At 32.3% G+C, this 17846-nt stretch overlaps 1 non-coding gene across 1 annotated transcript; it reads left to right on the top strand.

Moving 5' to 3' along the window:
• The first annotated feature begins 14725 nt into the window (after window positions 1–14725).
• On the top strand, window positions 14726–14807 carry TRNAS-GCU (transfer RNA serine (anticodon GCU)). The gene has a single exon. It is a non-coding gene; the product is annotated as a tRNA-Ser (tRNA).
• The last annotated feature ends 3039 nt before the right edge of the window (window positions 14808–17846 follow it).

Below are 17846 nucleotides of genomic sequence, written 5' to 3'. Positions count from 1 at the left end.
GGTATTCTTGAAGTTGGAGTCTTGGAAGAAAACTTGTATATTTAGAGGAGCTTCAATATTTGGTTCGAGGAGTTTTCTATCTCTTGGGAGAATTCTCTCTAGACCTTTTGAAGTCAAAAATTTTACTCAGAACTCCTCTATTTATAGAGTTCCCTGGTGGGCTTTTATGGATTTGAACCTGGTCTGGTCTATGGATCATACTGCGCTCAATCACATGGATTTGGGTCATATTTAATTTTGGGCTAAATTAAGCTTATTTTTGGACTTAATTGAATTTTAGCCCAAGTAAATAATATTTAATTGAATCAAAATAATTAATTTGATCCAATTGTTATAATAAAGATATATGACATCATTAAAATTGTCCAATTTGTCTTTAAATTTAATTTGAGACACATGCCAATTTTTAGTTAATCCGAAATACAATTATTTTAGTAAATGACATGGTAATTTGTAATTGGTTCCAAAATTTATTATTCACAGTTATGAAAGATTTGATTTAAGTTGAATGTTATTGACTAATTTATATTGGTGAGATTATGAATAATGATATATATGTGTATATAATTAATTAAGTTATGGGAAACTTTCATAAATGTAACAAAACATCAAATTATCTACGGCCCGTGTAACAAAGACCATAAAGTTAGTCATTTTTTAAATATTCCAGGTTTGCCCTTCCATCTTTCTTCTCTTCCTCGCGATTTCTTTCATCGTCTTTCTTCTTTTCCTTTTTTTTTTTGCTGTGATTTTTTTCCATCGTCTTTCTTCTTTTTCTCTTTTTTTTTGCTGCAATTTCTTTCCATCATATTTCTTATTTTCCTTTTCTTTTTTCTACTGAGATTTCTCTCCATCGTCTTTCTTCTTTTCTGATTACTTTTATGTCGTTTAATCTTTTCATCTTATTTCTTTTTTTTTTGCTGTGATTTCTTTCCATCGTCTTTCTTTTTTTCCTCTTTTTTTATGTCGTTTAAATTTTTGTAACCAAATCTAAACGACCGTATACAAAAAATAGCAAAATCTAAAAGATCGTGTATAAAGAATTTTGAAAAAAAATTATTTAGATTGAAGTAGCCAAATGTAAACGATTGTATAAAAAAAGTAAACGATTGTGTAAAAAAAAAATAAAAAATTGTGTATAAAGAATCTTGAAAAAGATCATTTAGATTGGAGTAGCCAAATATAAACGATTGTGTAAAAAAAATAAAAGATAATGTATAAAGAATCTTGAAAAAAATTATTTAGATTGGAGTAGCCAAATGTAAACGATTGTGTAAAAAAAAGTAAACGATCATGTAAAAAAAATAAAAGATCGTGTATAAAGAATCTTAAAAAAAAAATTTAGATTAAGGTAGCCAAATGTAAACGATCGTGTAAAAAAAGTAAACGATCGTGTAAAAAAGTAAACGATCTCGTAAAAAGAATAAATTATTGTTTAGAGAATCGTGTAACCAAATTTAAACCTAACCAAATTAAATAATCGTGTAACAAAATTAAATCACAGAATTGAAAAGATAAATTGTAGCCATATCTAAACGATCGCAAATATAATACATGTGCGTTGTTGACGATGTTGTTGACAGGGCATTTTTGGTATTTTACATGGTAGGCCTCTGTGCTTTTTCCGTTTTCGAAATTGTTCTATATTGTCGCAACGTACCCAAGACGACGCGGAGTGGCCGACATCCTTGAAAAGAGTTTTATTTTAAAAACGAAAAAAATGGAGTTGCCAAGCTGTCGTCACGTACCCGAGACGACGCGGAGCGGCCGACATTATTAAAAATGGTTTTATTTTAAAAACGAAAAAAAAAGGAGTCGCCACCAATATTTTTTACGGTGTGATTGGATACCGAAATAAAGTGAATCACTTTAAATGAAATAAAATTGGTCTACGAAAAAAATTAGAGTTGAGTTCGGGAGTCATTTGTGTATGGGGAAGGTGTTAGCACCCCATAACACCCGTTTTAGAAAACGGTGGCCAAATTTAATGTCTTGAATAAAATTCATTTTTTTAAAAATAACTATGTCTTATTTCATTGCTCACTACTCCAATATTTTGAGCAATAATCCCATAAAATAAGTGGGATACACCCATTAATTAGACTATATTGAGGAAAAATTCATCACCTTAAGAGAATGAGAAATTATTACAATTTCTCAAATTCTATCATAGGCTAGTCTTCGAATAAAGTTTTTTTTTTAAAAACATTGATTAAATATATTTTTACTTGGGTTCAAATCTCGAACTCCCGAAGATATTGATCCCTCACCTTAAGAATCTAGAAATAACGGACTCCCAGAAATTTCTAGATTCCATTATAGGATTTTTTTTTTATCGAAATCGACGTGGGTTATTATAAAAAAAATGTAGATTAGGAAACCTTATGAAATATAGATTTAATTTTGAGTTTAAAAGAAATAATTTTAAAGCAAAAAAAAAAAAATTCTAAATGGTTTAAAGAGAAAAATTTTAAATAAAGATTTCAAAATTAAATACAATAATGTTTAAAAGTATTTTAAAATTTTCAAGAAATTTTTAATGAAAGTCAAATAGAAATAACAAATATACCACACAACAAGTTAGACAAATAATTTAGGATATCAATGTATAAATATAACGATAGTAATAAAAAATAAGTTAAAAGGAAAGGAAAAGAAAAGATACATAATAACGATAAATAAAATAAGAGAAAAAATGAAAGAAGAACTAAATGAAATAATAAACAAATAAACATGTAAAAAAAGAAATTAAATATATAAGTTAAGAAAAGAGGACATAGTAAGTTAAAAAGTAAAAATATTTATGAAATGATATAATAATAATGATAATAATAATAAAAGTAATAAAAAATTAAAAAAATCATAAATATAGAAAAACTAAATAAATAAATAAAGAAAAGTTATTGTTGAACAGGAAATTTTGACCAATTAAATCACGCTACGTCATCACAACAAAATTGAGATAATTATAATTTGATTGGATTTGGGTAGTCAAGTTTTCTCATATCCAACCTAGTTCAAGCCCCTAAAAAAAATTGGGCCAAAGAAATAATGGACCCGAGCTTGCGCAAATAAGTGGGTCGAGTTCGAGCCCACCAAGCAAATGGATCCAAGCCCAAATCCACCGAGCAAATGGGTCTAAGCCCAAGCCTGTCAAGAAAACAGGCCCAAGCTCAAGCCCAACAAGTAGATGGGCCCAAGCCCAAACCCAACAAGCAAATGGGCCCAGGCCTAAGTCCGCCCAACAAGCAAATGAGCCCAAGCCCACCTAAAGCCCATTGAGATTCTCTATAAATAGAGACCTTCTCATTCATTTTGAGGCCCTTTGGTTGAAAAGAAGAATCGAAGCTCTGAAGAATTGAAGACAAAAACTTCTGAAGACTCTTAAGACGTGCAAGTTATCATCAACCTCGAAATCATTCTTCTGAAAGATCGAAGACTTGGAAGATCAAACTTTCCTTGAATTTCAGAAGATTGAAGCTCGAATTGACTTGTAATTACAACTTCTTGAAGATCGAAGACCACGAAGTTCTAAATTTTACTTTTTGTATTCGAGAGAAAGAATCAAAGGAGTAAATATTAGAGATTGTATCCACAATACATAAATCAATACAAAGTTCGATTCCACGAATTAAATTTTGCCTGAAATCTCGTGTGAATAATTTGGCACGCCCAGTGGGACCATCTCTACCTTTCATCACTTTCTCTTTTTGAAGAACATCCAAAGAAAATCATGACATCTCAAGGCAACACTTCCAAAGCTCTCAGCGACATCGACAAGCGACCAAACACTCATAGCCGCTCAAGGGAGATTCAATCATTTGAAGAGACGCCACCTTTTGAAGTTGCAAAGAATATTTGGGAGCAAATCTCCAAGCCACCAAAAGGTGGAATTGTAATCAAAGAAAATCCTGCGATTGACGAACACTACTTGTCCTCTAAACCCTCAAGTGAGGAAATGCCTCACCCAAATATAATGTCAGTTATGGTAACTAACGTGGATACAAGTGAAAATAGAATGGCAGAGCTTGAAAAGAAGGTGAACATGCTCATGAAGGTGGTGGAAGAAAGGGATTATGAGATTGCATTTCTAAAGAATCACATTGAAAGTCATGATGCTGCTGAATCAAGTCATAAACATACTGTCAAGAATATTGACAAAGGGAAGGCAGTTATGCAAGAAAGTCAACCGCAAAATTTGACCTCAATTGCATCGTTGTCTGTTCAACAATTACAGGAGATGATTACAGACTCCATCAAAACTCAATATGGTGGATCTGCTCAAACTTTCTCCTTGTACTCCAAACCATATACGAAGAGGATCGACAATCTCAGAATGCCGAATGGATACCAACCTCCCAAGTTCCAACAGTTTGATGGAAAAGGCAACCCAAAACAACATGTTGCTCACTTCATCGAAACATGTGAAACTGCTGGTACGCGAGGAGATTTACTGGTCAAACAGTTCGTTCGAACTCTCAAAGGAAATGCCTTCGACTGGTACATCGATCTGGAGCCTGAATCCATTGATAATTGGGAGCAACTTGAGAGGGACTTTCTCAACCGTTTCTACAGCACCCGACGTATCGTCAGCATGATGGAGTTGACAAACACAAGACAACAAAAGGAAGAACTAGTCATCGACTACATCAATCGATGGAGAGCTCTGAGTCTTGACTGTAAGGATCAACTCACCGAACTGTCTGCAGTGGAGATGTGCACCCAAGGCATGCATTGGGGACTTCTTTATATTTTACAGGGAATAAAACCTTGCACGTTCAAAGAGTTGGAGACTCGTGCCCATGATATGGAATTGAATCTCGCCAATAAAGGAGCAAAAGATTTCTTGATTCCAAAATTGAGGAGTGACAAGAATGAACTTGATGACACCAAAAAGATTGCAAATAGTGTCATAAAAGAGTCTATGGTTGTTCATGCAACTCCTTTGAAATCTTTCTCTAAAAGAAAAGAAACAAAAATTGAAAGAAAGCATGATGGCGATGAAAAGCGACAGTCAACTCTTAAAGAAAGACAGGAAAAAGTTTATCCATTTCCTAACTCTGATGTTGCAGACATGTTAGAGCAGCTGCTAGAGAACCAACTTATTCAGCTGCCGGAATGCAAACGACCAGAACAAGCAGGAAAAGTAGATGATCCTAACTACTTCAAGTATCATCGGGTCATTAGTCACCCTGTTGAAAAGTGTTTCGTGTTGAAAGAGCTAATTTTAAAGTTGGCTCGTGAAAAGAAGATCAAGCTAGATATTGATGAAGTAGCTCAGACGAATCATGTTGCGATCAAGATGACTTCAAATGTTCCGCCATTAACACAACTTGATGATCAAAGAAAAAGCTTTATTCAATTTGGGACTTCTGCACCTATACTTGTTCTATTCCAACAAAGGATCGTGACGATAAACTCCCAAAATAAAGAAGCGCATGGTAAAGATGATGGCGAAGGATGGATAACAGTCACTCATCAAAAAGGGAGACAATCAAATTCCATTCAAAAGGAGTCGCGATTCCATCAAAAGTATGCAAAAGGAAGTATCTCCCATAAAAAGAAAAGAAGAAGGAACAAGAAGATGTGGAATCCTAAGCCCATAAAAGGAAAAGATGAGGACTTTCTCCAACTTCGACGGTCGATAACTTTGGCAGAATTCCTCCCAAGAAGTTTCCTTGAGGATCATCCAGAAGAAATACTTGAAGTCACTGCATGTCATGCTGCCAGCATAGTAGAAGTCAACAACAATTATGGATCTTCTAAAGAAGTCAACAATTCAAATGAAATTAATCAAAGAACCTCTGTCTTTGATCGTATCAAGCCTTCAACTACTCGATCTTCAGTCTTTCAAAGATTGAGTATGGCCACGAAAGAAGAAGAAAACCAATGTCCAACGTTTATTTACACTCGAACTTCAACTTTCAAAAGGTTGAGTATCTCCACATCGAAGAAAAATCGACCTTCAACATCTGCTTTTGATCGTCTAAAGATGAAAAATGATCAACAACAAAGAGAGATGAAATCTTTGAAGGCAAAACCATTTCATGAAGAAAATGATGACGATAAGATTCACAGTCGTGTTTCGTCACGCATGAAGAGGAAGTTGTCTGTTGACATAAATACAGAAGGTTCCTTGACTGTGAAACCAAGATTTATTATCTTCACCAATCCTACAAACGAGGAGATGAACAAATTCTTGTTGAAAATAAAAATAAAAGCTGTTAAATATGCAAAGCTCCTTATCACAAGAGCCTAAACTGCATGGTGCTCCTAGCCCACAAAAGATTAAAAGGTGAATGGCAAAAAAAAAACAAAAAAAAAAGTTGAACTACGTTATGACTTGATCCCTATGTTATAAAAAGGGTACGTAGGCAGCTTAAAGTTCACTTTAAGTTCAGTCGCACGTAAAAAAATATATATTATTCTTCATTGTGATGATGTAAGCACATAGTAAATGATGCGTAAACAGTATAAAATGAAATTCAGGAGTAGTCACACCAGAATAAGAACATTCTCATCACCATTCAACAAATTCTTGTATTTACAAGAATACAACTAAAGAAAAAAAAAGAATGGGGGCAAAGGGGGCAAAGTTAAAGCCTCCACTTGAAGTTCTTAAATTCTTCGCGTGCAGCGTCCAGGCTCTTTTGAACCGTAGCTAGCGCCTCGGTGGCTTCTTTGGTGACAACAGAGATGTTTAATTGTCTACATTCGTAAGGTGTGGTTTCGCCTCTTCTTCAAAATGTTGATCAGCGAACTCTACTCCTCTTTGATATGTTGCAGACAAGGATCTTTCCATTCGTGGCGGCCAAGAGGATCTTCATCTTCATCTTCTCACATGTATTGCAGCTGAAAGATTTATCATCTTCATCTTCTTACATGTATTGCAGCCGAGAGGATCTTCATCTTCATCTTCTCCCATGTGTTGCAGCCGAGAGGATCTTCATCTTCATCATCTCAAATATGTTGCAGTAAAAAAGATCTTCGTCTCAAGTATATCGTAGCCGAGAATGTCGTCATCTCAGATATGTTGCACATCAAATTTTTTTCTCTCTCCCAAATAAAGAAAATGAATCGGAGGATCAAACACATATGCAATGAAAAAAAAAGTTAGAGAAGATGAATTTCTGTGAATTTTGTTTGCAAGCTTCTTCCCTATTTATAAAGGATGGAAGGTAGCAAATCAAATCTTTTCTCAACAAACTAAGTAAAAATCTTCTTAACAAATAGTTTGATTAGGTGAGATTATAGGAGAGAATTCCTAACCTCCTCTATTCTGTTTCTTTATTAAAAAAAATGAATAAATAAAACAAAAAAAAAAACTCCTCTATTAATTTTTTTAAAAGATTAATTAAGAAAAAAAATAATGACATTCTGTTTTTTTTAAAAGCGTTAAAAAAAAATTTCAAGCCTTATCCCTCCAATATCCTCCTCATAATTAAACTTAAAAAAAAAACACCTCAAATCTTGAAAAAAAAATCCCCCGATTTTCTTTTCTCATCTATTAAAAAAAATTTTAAATTTTATCCCAAATCATAAATGGATTTGAAATGAAGTAAAAAAAAATGGCAAACTTTTCAAATTTTAAGTTAGGGGGCAATTCGCCAAAAATTCAAATTAAGAGAATATGCAAAAAAAAAAAAAAAAGCCTTTGACTTAAATTCATATTTTGATGAATTGGCAATATTCCAATTTTATAAATGTTAAGTCTCAATTTTTCCATTAAATTTATTGGTAAAAAAAAAAAAGTTCAATTTCATTCAAGTTTATTTTTGGCTATATTCCAAAATAAATAAATAAATAGTGAATTAAAATTAAAATTCACTACAAATTTGATATTGAATTGTATCCTAATCAAACTTATGTCCAAACGCATAGTTTGATTAATTCGACATATTAACTGGCGCAAAAGTCAAGAACAAGATCACTTGTATTTTTTGTTTCAGCTTATCATTTTCGAGATTCATCCACCCATACACGTGTACAAATCTCGAAAAGGGGGGCATTTGTTGAACAGGAAATTTTGACCAATTAAATCACGCCACGTCATCACAACAAAATTGAGATAATTATAATTTGATTGGATTTGGGTAGTCAAGTTTTCTCATATCCAACCTAGTTCAAGCCCCTAAAAAAAATTGGGCCAAAGAAATAATGGACCCGAGCTTGCGCAAATAAGTGGGCCGAGTTCGAGCCCACCAAGCAAATGGATCCAAGCCCAAACCCACCGAGCAAATGGGTCCGAGCCCAAGCCTGTCAAGAAAACAGGCCCAAGCTCAAGCCCAACAAGTAGATGGGCCCAAGCCCAAACCCAACAAGCAGATGGGCCCAGACCTAAGTCCGCCCAACAAGCAAATGAGCCCAAGCCCACCTAAAGCCCATTGAGATTCTCTATAAATAGAGACCTTCTCATTCATTTTGAGGCCCTTTGGTTGAAAAGAAGAATCGAAGCTCTGAAGAATTGAAGACAAAAACTTCTGAAGACTCTCAAGACGTGCAAGTTATCATCAACCTCGAAATCATTCTTCTGAAAGATCGAAGACTTGGAAGATCAAACTTTCCTTGAATTTCAGAAGATTGAAGCTCGAATTGACTTGTAATTACAACTTCTTGAAGATCGAAGACCACGAAGTTCTAAATTTTACTTTTTGTATTCAAGAGAAAGAATCAAAGGAGTAAATATTAGAGATTGTATCCACAATACATAAATCAATACAAAGTTCGATTCCACGAATTAAATTTCGCCTGAAATCTCATGTGAACAGTTATATATATAAGATTTTTAAAAAAAACAAACAGAATGGCAGAAAGGAATATATATATAAAATAATATTAATAATAATAACTAAAATATGATGATAAATAGGTAAATGAATAAATTAAAATAAAAGGAAAAAAAAACATAGGGGTGGCGGCGGCAACCTTGCCGCCACCCTAAAAGAAGAAAAAAAGTAATATATATATATATATATATATATATAATAAATATGGTGATGATAATAATAATAATATAAGATTTTTTTGCTTATAACTTTTTCTTTTTCTCTATTTTTTAGAGAGAAGAAAAATGTTAAAAGACTTTTTTTTTTTTAGCATAATGATAAAAAGGTAGTAAAAAGAAAAAAAAAATTTTTCTTATACATTTTTTTCTCTCTCTATGCTTAAAAAGAGAAGATCAAAAATAAGGATTTCATCCTAAATAAAATTACTTGTTGTATGAGGTGCAGATCACTGGGTGTAAACCCTACCTAATGCAACCTCCAACTAAGTTTTTCCTTTCTTATGGGATTAGAATTAGGGTAAAAAAAAGAAGACAATATGAAGATAAAAATAAAAACAATAAAGCAAAAAAGCTAATGACCCACCTTTTTGCAGAGGAACACGTTTCTTCAAATTCTCTCTAAACATTTTTTTTTGTAAAGATTCTCTAATTTTTTTTGTAGAGATTCTCTCTAAAATATTTTTTTCCGTAGAGATCCTCTCTAAAACAATTTTTTTTGTAGAGATTCTCTCTAAAGCCCTGTTTTCTCCTCAGGAATTTCTCTAAAACAATTTCTTCTCCCCCTTTTTCCAAACGACAAAGGACCCTATTTATAGACCCGGGGTGTGTCACAAATTAGGAAAATTTAATAAGTATAAAATCAAATTAGGTATTATGTAATTTTTTTAATTTTCTTTTTTCTAAAATAGTAAAAATATGATATTGAAAGATTTTGTACAAAATAAATTTTTTGCCTTTTTTCCTAAAGTGATAAATATAAATCAAATATGGTATTAAAAGAATTTTGTATAAAATAAATTTTCCCCTAATATGATAAATCAAAAGAGATTTTGTATAAATAAATTAATTTGCTTTTTTTTTTCCGAAAGTGATAAGTCAAAAATGATTTGATTTTTTTTAAATAATAGATATTCTCATTAATGACTTTATTTTCCATTTTAATAAAAAGATTAAAAAAACATAAGATTTCATATTATTACAAAAAGATTTTAACTTTTTCTTTTTTAACAAAATAAATGAATAAAATATCTTAACTATTGCTACAATTAATATTTTAAAGAATAATAATAAAAAAATGTAGGATAAAATTAGGTGGCTACATATACAGTGTAAATACTTTGCTGCTTTGTTATATTTTTGAAAAGACCCCTTAAGTTATTGAAGATAAGAATAATTATATTATAAAAATAATATAATTAATTAAGGGATATGTTTTATTTTGGGGAGAAGAGAAAACTAAGATAAAAGAGATGATGTGATTGGAAGATTTAATGAAGAGAGAGAAAGTGTGTTCGATTATTTGAAAAGAACGAGGAATGATGAGAAAGGAAAAAGGAATAATAATAATAATAATAATAATAATAATAATAATAATAAAACGATAATATAATAATAAAAATATTATTTTTATTTAAATACACCCCTCAAGAAGCGTGCAAGTCAAACCATCCATCATTTTCTTTCTTGAGAAGTTTTAGCTGCCGCCTTTGTAAATCCCTCCGTCCGCCCTGTCTGTGTCTCCATCAACCGCCTCTGTAAATTCAATTTCAACAACACCAAAAATCCCCAATTTCACTCAAACCTCATAACATACAACTTAATCAAAAACTCAACAAACACCACAAGCCAAAACCTCTAATTAATTAAATATTCATCCAACAAATATTTAATTAATTCTAATTTCCACAAAAAACAAATAATCCTCATTAAATGAATTTAAAATAAGACCCAATAAATTAAATATAGTTAAACAAAACTAAGATAATTAACTCCAAAATTATCTTAATTTTTGGGGTGTTACACCAACCTAGTTTTGGATCCTTTTCTCACTTATTTTGGTAAGTTCTGATTGGGTTTTAGGTATGTCTAACAAATATTAATTTTGGACATTGAATAAGTTAACTTTGGATTTAAGTTCGGTTATTTTTATATGAAGGTTTAACTAAAGTTTAAAAGAAGAACTGAGCTGTAGAATTTTCCCAATCAAGGTTGAATTGCAATTCAACCTCAACTTTGGGTAAGTTGAATCAATCTGATTTTGGGTTTTTAAGCAACCATTAAAATTATTATTTTTTAGTTATTGGGTTCCCTTGATGTTTAAGGCCTATTATTTGGAAAGTTTGATCGTGACTGTTAGGATAATTTGGTTAAGCTAATCTCGAGGTAAAAGATTCTCTTACTATACCCTCGTACTGAAGTTAAGAGTTTGTATGTCTCTATTATGCATTGATGTAGCTAAAATGCATAATGTATTGATACGTATGTTGATGACTGATGGTTATGACTTAGTTATGTTGATGATGATGACTGATTTATATTAATGATGATGCATGAAATATTTAATCTTATGATTGAGAGCGTTATGATTAATATTCATGCCATGTTTATGATGTTATGATGCTACATGCTATAGATTGGGTATTTTGATTCTATTCTCCTTTTATGTAGATTAATATTTCCTAAATTGTGAAAAATAAGTTTAAATCCAATTTTTTTAATTCTCAAAAGGTTAAGTCTTTGTGATGACGAAAATTTTAGAATCAATTTTTGTTTGGGTGATGGCTAAGCAATTTTTTGCAAGTCTTGGAAATTTTGAATGTTGAAAGAAGGAAACTAAGGAAAAAATGGCAAGTTTAATATGGAGTGGGGGGGTATAAGGGTCTTTTCTTAAGATCTTTTATTATTTATTAAAGTTAAAAATAAAAGAAAAAAGAAAGAGGGGGAGATATTTTTCTCTTCTTCTCATTCCTTATGTTTCAAGAATGGACAAGCCCCTATTAAAATTGGTTCGCCATCGACCATCTCTCTTGCACGTCGGCACCCTTCTTCCTCCCTTGCACGTCAACTGTGACTTACTCTGAGAATGACGCAACTCCTCGAAGGCAGCAATATCCATGCCACTCGTTTTCTTCACATGCTGATGTCCGTGCTGCACCTCTGTTCATTGATTGTTGACGCATCGCTTGACTCACCAAACGAAAACCTACACACCGACAAAGAAACTGAACCACGTCGTCCTTCACACCAGCCACGAGCTGCTTCTCCAATGCCTCCCCTTCAGCCGCTGTGCGTGGGTAACTCGCTGGAGATCAATTTAGCCGCTGGTGTCCATTCTTCTTTCAGATCCACCATTTAGAGTAAGATTCTTGTGGTTTGGGGTTGTCTTTTTAGGTGATTTTGAATACCCATTAAGTTTAGACTTGAGTTTAGCATTATCCATTACATTTTAATGGTAGATTCAAGTTTTAGAAGAGTTTAAGCCGCAGTTCAACCTTTCAAAAGCTTGAAATTGGACATTTTTACACAACTTGGGCAAGATTTTATGCTTTATGGAGCGGGTCTTGAGTACCCATCTAATTTTAGTGATTATATTGAATAACCCATGGTGTTGGATGCTTGATTTCAAATTTAGAATGTACTTATGGTGCTGTCCATTGAAGTTTAAATTACTTGGTTAGGTTCTTAGGAAGTTTTGGAGTATTTTTGTTGAGTTATCTGAGAGTTCTTGAATGGCCATTAAGTTTAAGCATTAAAAGTGAATTACCTTTGATACTTGGGTCATCGAGTTGAATATTAAAGTTTGAAGATGGACTTTCCATTAATTTTAGAGTTTGCCTGGGTGTTACTTATATAAGCTTCGAAACATACAATGATTTTAGGTACTAGATTAGAATTTAGGAAGCTGTTAATGTGTTGTCAAGGTGATTTCGACAAGGTTTCGATAAGGTTTTAGATAAATTTAGTGGGTTCTCTCATAGTTCTTAAATATCCATTTAGTTTTAGCGTAAAATTGATTTTACCAATATTGTTTTGTATGAGGAATTGAAAATTTAGAGAACTTGGAAGCATTGATCACTATGGTTAGGGTTGTTTTAAATGAGTTTGGGTAAGTTCCTAAGTTATTTACTCGCTAGTTTGATATTGAGATTGTTAATGGATCTAAATCTCCAAAGTATGGATATTGGGTATAAAAGCATATCTACATAAAAGATATGTTTGAATTTGAACTAACTTGGATGCTCATGGGATTAAGTATCTAGATTTCAAGTCCAAGGGTTCGTAGGTGAAAGACTTAGTCTAATCCTAAGCACTTTGAAAATTTGAGGACCTTCGGAAGATAAAATGGATTTAGGTGGCCTTATGAAGTGTAAGGTTAGTTTACTCATGTTGATATAGTGGAACTAAATCTAAAAATCATCGATGGTTGAAATAAAAGTGTATTGAAATGAAAGATCCAATGAGTTTGACTTTAGTTTGGACATCCATTTTACTAAGGATCTAAAATTGAGGTTTAAAGGTTTGGAAGTGGATTTTTAGTCTAGTCTAAGAAGATTCGAGAATGTAAGGACTCTAGAAATGTAAAATAATAATGAAGTGTTTTTAGAGTTTATTGTGTTGTCTTGCTAAGTGAAGATAACTAAGATACCTTAAACTCTGTTTCAGGCTAACTTGAAATAGGAAAATGGTATAATCCCGGGGGATCGAGTCATTGATAGTGAGTGGTTCATTTTCAAACTTTCTTTGTACATATACATGTTATTTTATGATATTGTTTGGAAATTACCATGATTTAAACTTGTTATGACTACGTTTTCTTTTATGTTTAAAGAATGTGTTCACGTATCGTAATTTCGAGAATGTTTATGACTTAGATTTTATAAAAGCGGGTTTCAAGTTCATTTTTTCATTTATACTTAAATAATGTGTTTATTCATCACAATTTTAAGAAAATCGTGTTCCAAGTTTTAATTATCCTTGGTTTTGAAAAATGTTTAACTGATGGTTATGGTGAATGAAAATGTGATTTTCCTAAGGCTACGTGAATGTGTTTTCGTAGCGCCACCTATGGTTGTCATGGGGTTCCGAGGCTGAAAGAGGCCGTGACCGGAGATCCGAGAACTTGAGCCTTGATGAGTGGCTCTATGTGCACATAGGAGCGGTATGTTGTTACTATGGTAGGTGTTAAGTATGCATGAGCTCCGTTTGGCCGCGTGCTTCCTTATGGATGTGGATCACGTGTGAGCTATTTTGGATCGTATATTTAGTATGCTATCATGGTTGGATTGGATTGGATGAAAGTTGCTATCGTGGTGGGTAATAAATATGCATGAGCTAGTTTTGACTGCATGATTCTTTGATCATGTGCGAGCTATCTTTGGCCGTATATTAGATGCCTTGCCATGGTTGGATTGGCTACATGTTTGTTGGTTGATTCGTGGCTACGAGAAAATGATGTTTTAACTAATATTTCATTACTAATGCATATTTACAGATTTTCTATTTAAGCATGTTTTACGAGTTTTACTTCTAAGAAACTTGACACTCACCGAGTTTTCAACTTATGTTTTCAATGCTTTCTCCCCTCCCCCCACCAAGTACCGGTCAAGGACCAAGCTTTGGTTGAGTTTTCCCTCATTGATTATGAACTCTGATTCTCTTTGTATCTATACACTAAGTTTTGTATTTCCTTCTTGGGTAGTTAAAAGTAGCGAGAGTCACACTATGATGTTTGTTTTGAGAAATTCTTCTTTACACTGTAATTATTTTGTAACTCTGGAATAGTTTGGATGAGTGTGTGGTGAGACACACTTAATATGATTTTGAGTCTGAGGATTGCATAGCTGTATAGAAGTGAAATTAAAATTAAAAATTTAAAACAAAAATAGCTACCGAATAGTCTTAATTAGACTAATAATTCCAAATTAATTCCTTATTAAACATGTCGCTTTGGCCGAGTGGTTAAGGCGTGTGCCTGCTAAGTACATGGGGTTTCCCCGCGAGAGTTCGAATCTCTCAGGCGACGATATTTTTGAAAAGCTAAGGACTATGATATTTTTAAAAATGGTCTAAAGCAACTAATTGTAATTGAATTATAAACATGTTTTTTTTTTTTCTCTCAATTATCGTGGTCCATAATTGCATTTTAGTCTTCATTATTTAAACCTTTGTCTAGTAATTAAGTCCATACAATATATTGAAAAAAAGACCACCTAGTCTTCTTAATCGTGGATTTTAATTAGTCACATTTATTTAATATCGGTGGTCTATGGTTATAGTGGGCCTCTACCCTCTAGGCCATAATTTTTAAAGGGACAATGACATACATGACAATCTAACATAAAATTATCATAGCAACTCTAGTACAATATTAACCATCTTTCCAACTTATTAATAATATATATCACTACATAGGTCTATTAGCAACTTATCGATTACCAATGTCTATCATCGACATCAACAAACTTATCAATAACTGAAGTCTATTAGTGATATATATATCTATCATTGAACAATTGTTGTTAGGTTGATAATTAATATATCAGATAAACAAAAAGTGAAATGATATATACATAAGTTGTAGCATTTACTTCATCTATAATTAGCTGTGGTTGCTTGCATATTTATTAGTGGTGTAATCGGGTTGGGTTGGGGGACATTCTCAACCCAACCCATATTTTCGGGTTGGGTTGAGTTGGCAACCCAAATAATTCGATGGGTTGGGTTATCGGGTTGTATTGTTTTTCTTTTATTTCTAAATTTTAAGTTTTGTAAGGTCCAATACTGTTCTTTTTTTTTTTTTAAAAAAGTTCAAAATCATTATACACTCAAATATCAAACATAAACATACATAAATTCAAAGTTTCAAGAGTTACAAACATACGTAAATTCAAAATTTTTAAACATACATAAATCCAAACATTTGTTCTAAATTTAAAGTTTTTAATCATACATAAATCCAAACATACCCATAAATGTTCATGAAATACAACTTTAATAATAATAAGAAAGTTCTTAAACATTAGTTGAGAAGCTAAATATATATTTCTAAAGATCCAATAAGCATCCCAAGCATTCAAATTTGTGCTAAAAATTCAAAAAACACACAAAGTAAGTAGTTTAAATATATAAAATAAACGAAATGAAGAAAATACGAGTATTCAACTTACCATGAAAATTGTCAACCCATAGATGACGTTTAGATCATATTTGTGATGTGACGAAAGACTTGATATTATCTAAAAACACAAAATAAAATTATAAAGTGTGTCATTTAACTATATAATAATACAATCTTCAATAAAAATAAAAGTTGAAGACAACACTTACCGTTCTCAATTTTTTCACAAATCTCTATTTCTTCAAGCTTTGGACAAAGATCCAATAAGATTGCTTTGCCACAAACACAATTTTGTGTACAAATCAAAACTTCCATTGTTTTAGGTGATAAGGAATTCCTAAAAGAATCCAAAATCCTTCCTCCAGTACTAAATGCAGATTCAGAAGCCACAATAGACACCAGAACGACAAAAATATCTTGAGCAATTCTTGATAGTATTCGGTATTTAACCTCGTTTGACTTCCACCAAGTCAGAACATCAAACTGATCATTTAGCTCCTCACAAGGATTAGATAGATACCGATCAACATCATTCCTCAATTCTAAAGTATTTTTGTTCTTATCTTCTTCTCTTGTAGCATGATAATACTCTACAACTCGTGTCAGTTTCCACTGTAGTTCCTGAACTCAATAGCCTCAAACTATCACTTGAGTCTATTTGTTCACAAACAACATCTTGACCACTCAAATCATTACGAAATGCATAACCATCAACTTGTGATTTGTAACAATTATACAAACGCATTAAATAAGCTTCAATCTCATCAACAAGAACTTTAACCATGACATCATCATGTACACTTTCAAAGCAAAAGCCAACGTAGTCCAATTTATATCGAGGGTCAAACATCACAGCTAGAAATACAAGCTTGTTAATTTTCTCAATTGACCCCCAATACTTGTCATATTTTGACTTCATATTTATAGCCATGTTATGTAAAATAGAGTTATGTTCATTGTTCCAATCAATTAAAAGATCATTAGTCCCCACATCTCATGAAAGAAAGAATTGGCAGTCACATATAAGGAACCACTAATCTTATTACTGACATTATAAAAAACCTTAAAAAACATGACAAACACTTCAGCATTCTTCCAATCAGAATTAATTGGTGGCCCAATCCTTTTCTTTTCATGTTTATCTTCTGCAAAATAGTCTTGATAATCCAACTTTTCTCTCTAATATTTGAAAAGCTTTTTCAAATTTAAGTGCATGCTCAAGCATAAGATATGTGGAATTCCATCTTGTTGGAACATCCAAATAAACAAGAGCTTTGCAATCAATTTTCTCTTGCTCCATACAAGTTTTAAACTTTGTTAATCTTTTAGGAGATGATATAACATATCGTACAACATTACGAATAGAAGCAATCAAATCATGCATTTCTTTCAATCCCTCATTTACAATCAAGTTAATTACGTGAGCACAACATCTCATGTGTAACAGTTCTCCTTCCAATTTTAAGGTTTTCCAACTTCTAAGTCTTTTCTTAATATACGAAATTTCCCCATCGTTCGAACTTGCATTATCAATAGTTATAGAAAAGACTTTATCGATTCCCCATTCTAATAAACAACTCTCAATGAGCTTTCCAATAGTTCCACCCTTGTGGTTTGCAACTTGATAAAAGTTTAAATTTTTTATGCAAAACCCAATCTAAATCAATGAAGTGTGCAGTGAGTACCATTTAGTTAACATTTTGCAAAAAAGGTCCATGTGTCAGTTGCCAAACATACCCTTTGAGAATTGCTAACTAAGAAACATTTTGACTTCTTCTTTTCATCAAGGTACAATTGATATATATATCTTTAGCAATTGTTACTCTTGAAAGAGGGTCAAACTTTGGACATGCCACTCTATAAAAATGTCTAAATCCCTAATTCTGGATAAACTTGAATGACAACTCATCAACAATTATATCATTTCAGCACATGCTTCCCTAC

Source organism: Cucumis melo, chromosome 6 (assembly GCF_025177605.1).
Source record: "Cucumis melo cultivar AY chromosome 6, USDA_Cmelo_AY_1.0, whole genome shotgun sequence".
Classification (NCBI taxonomy): Eukaryota; Viridiplantae; Streptophyta; class Magnoliopsida; order Cucurbitales; family Cucurbitaceae; genus Cucumis; species Cucumis melo.
Note: the sequence above shows the minus strand (reverse complement) of the source record. Positions and strands in the feature narration are given on the sequence as shown.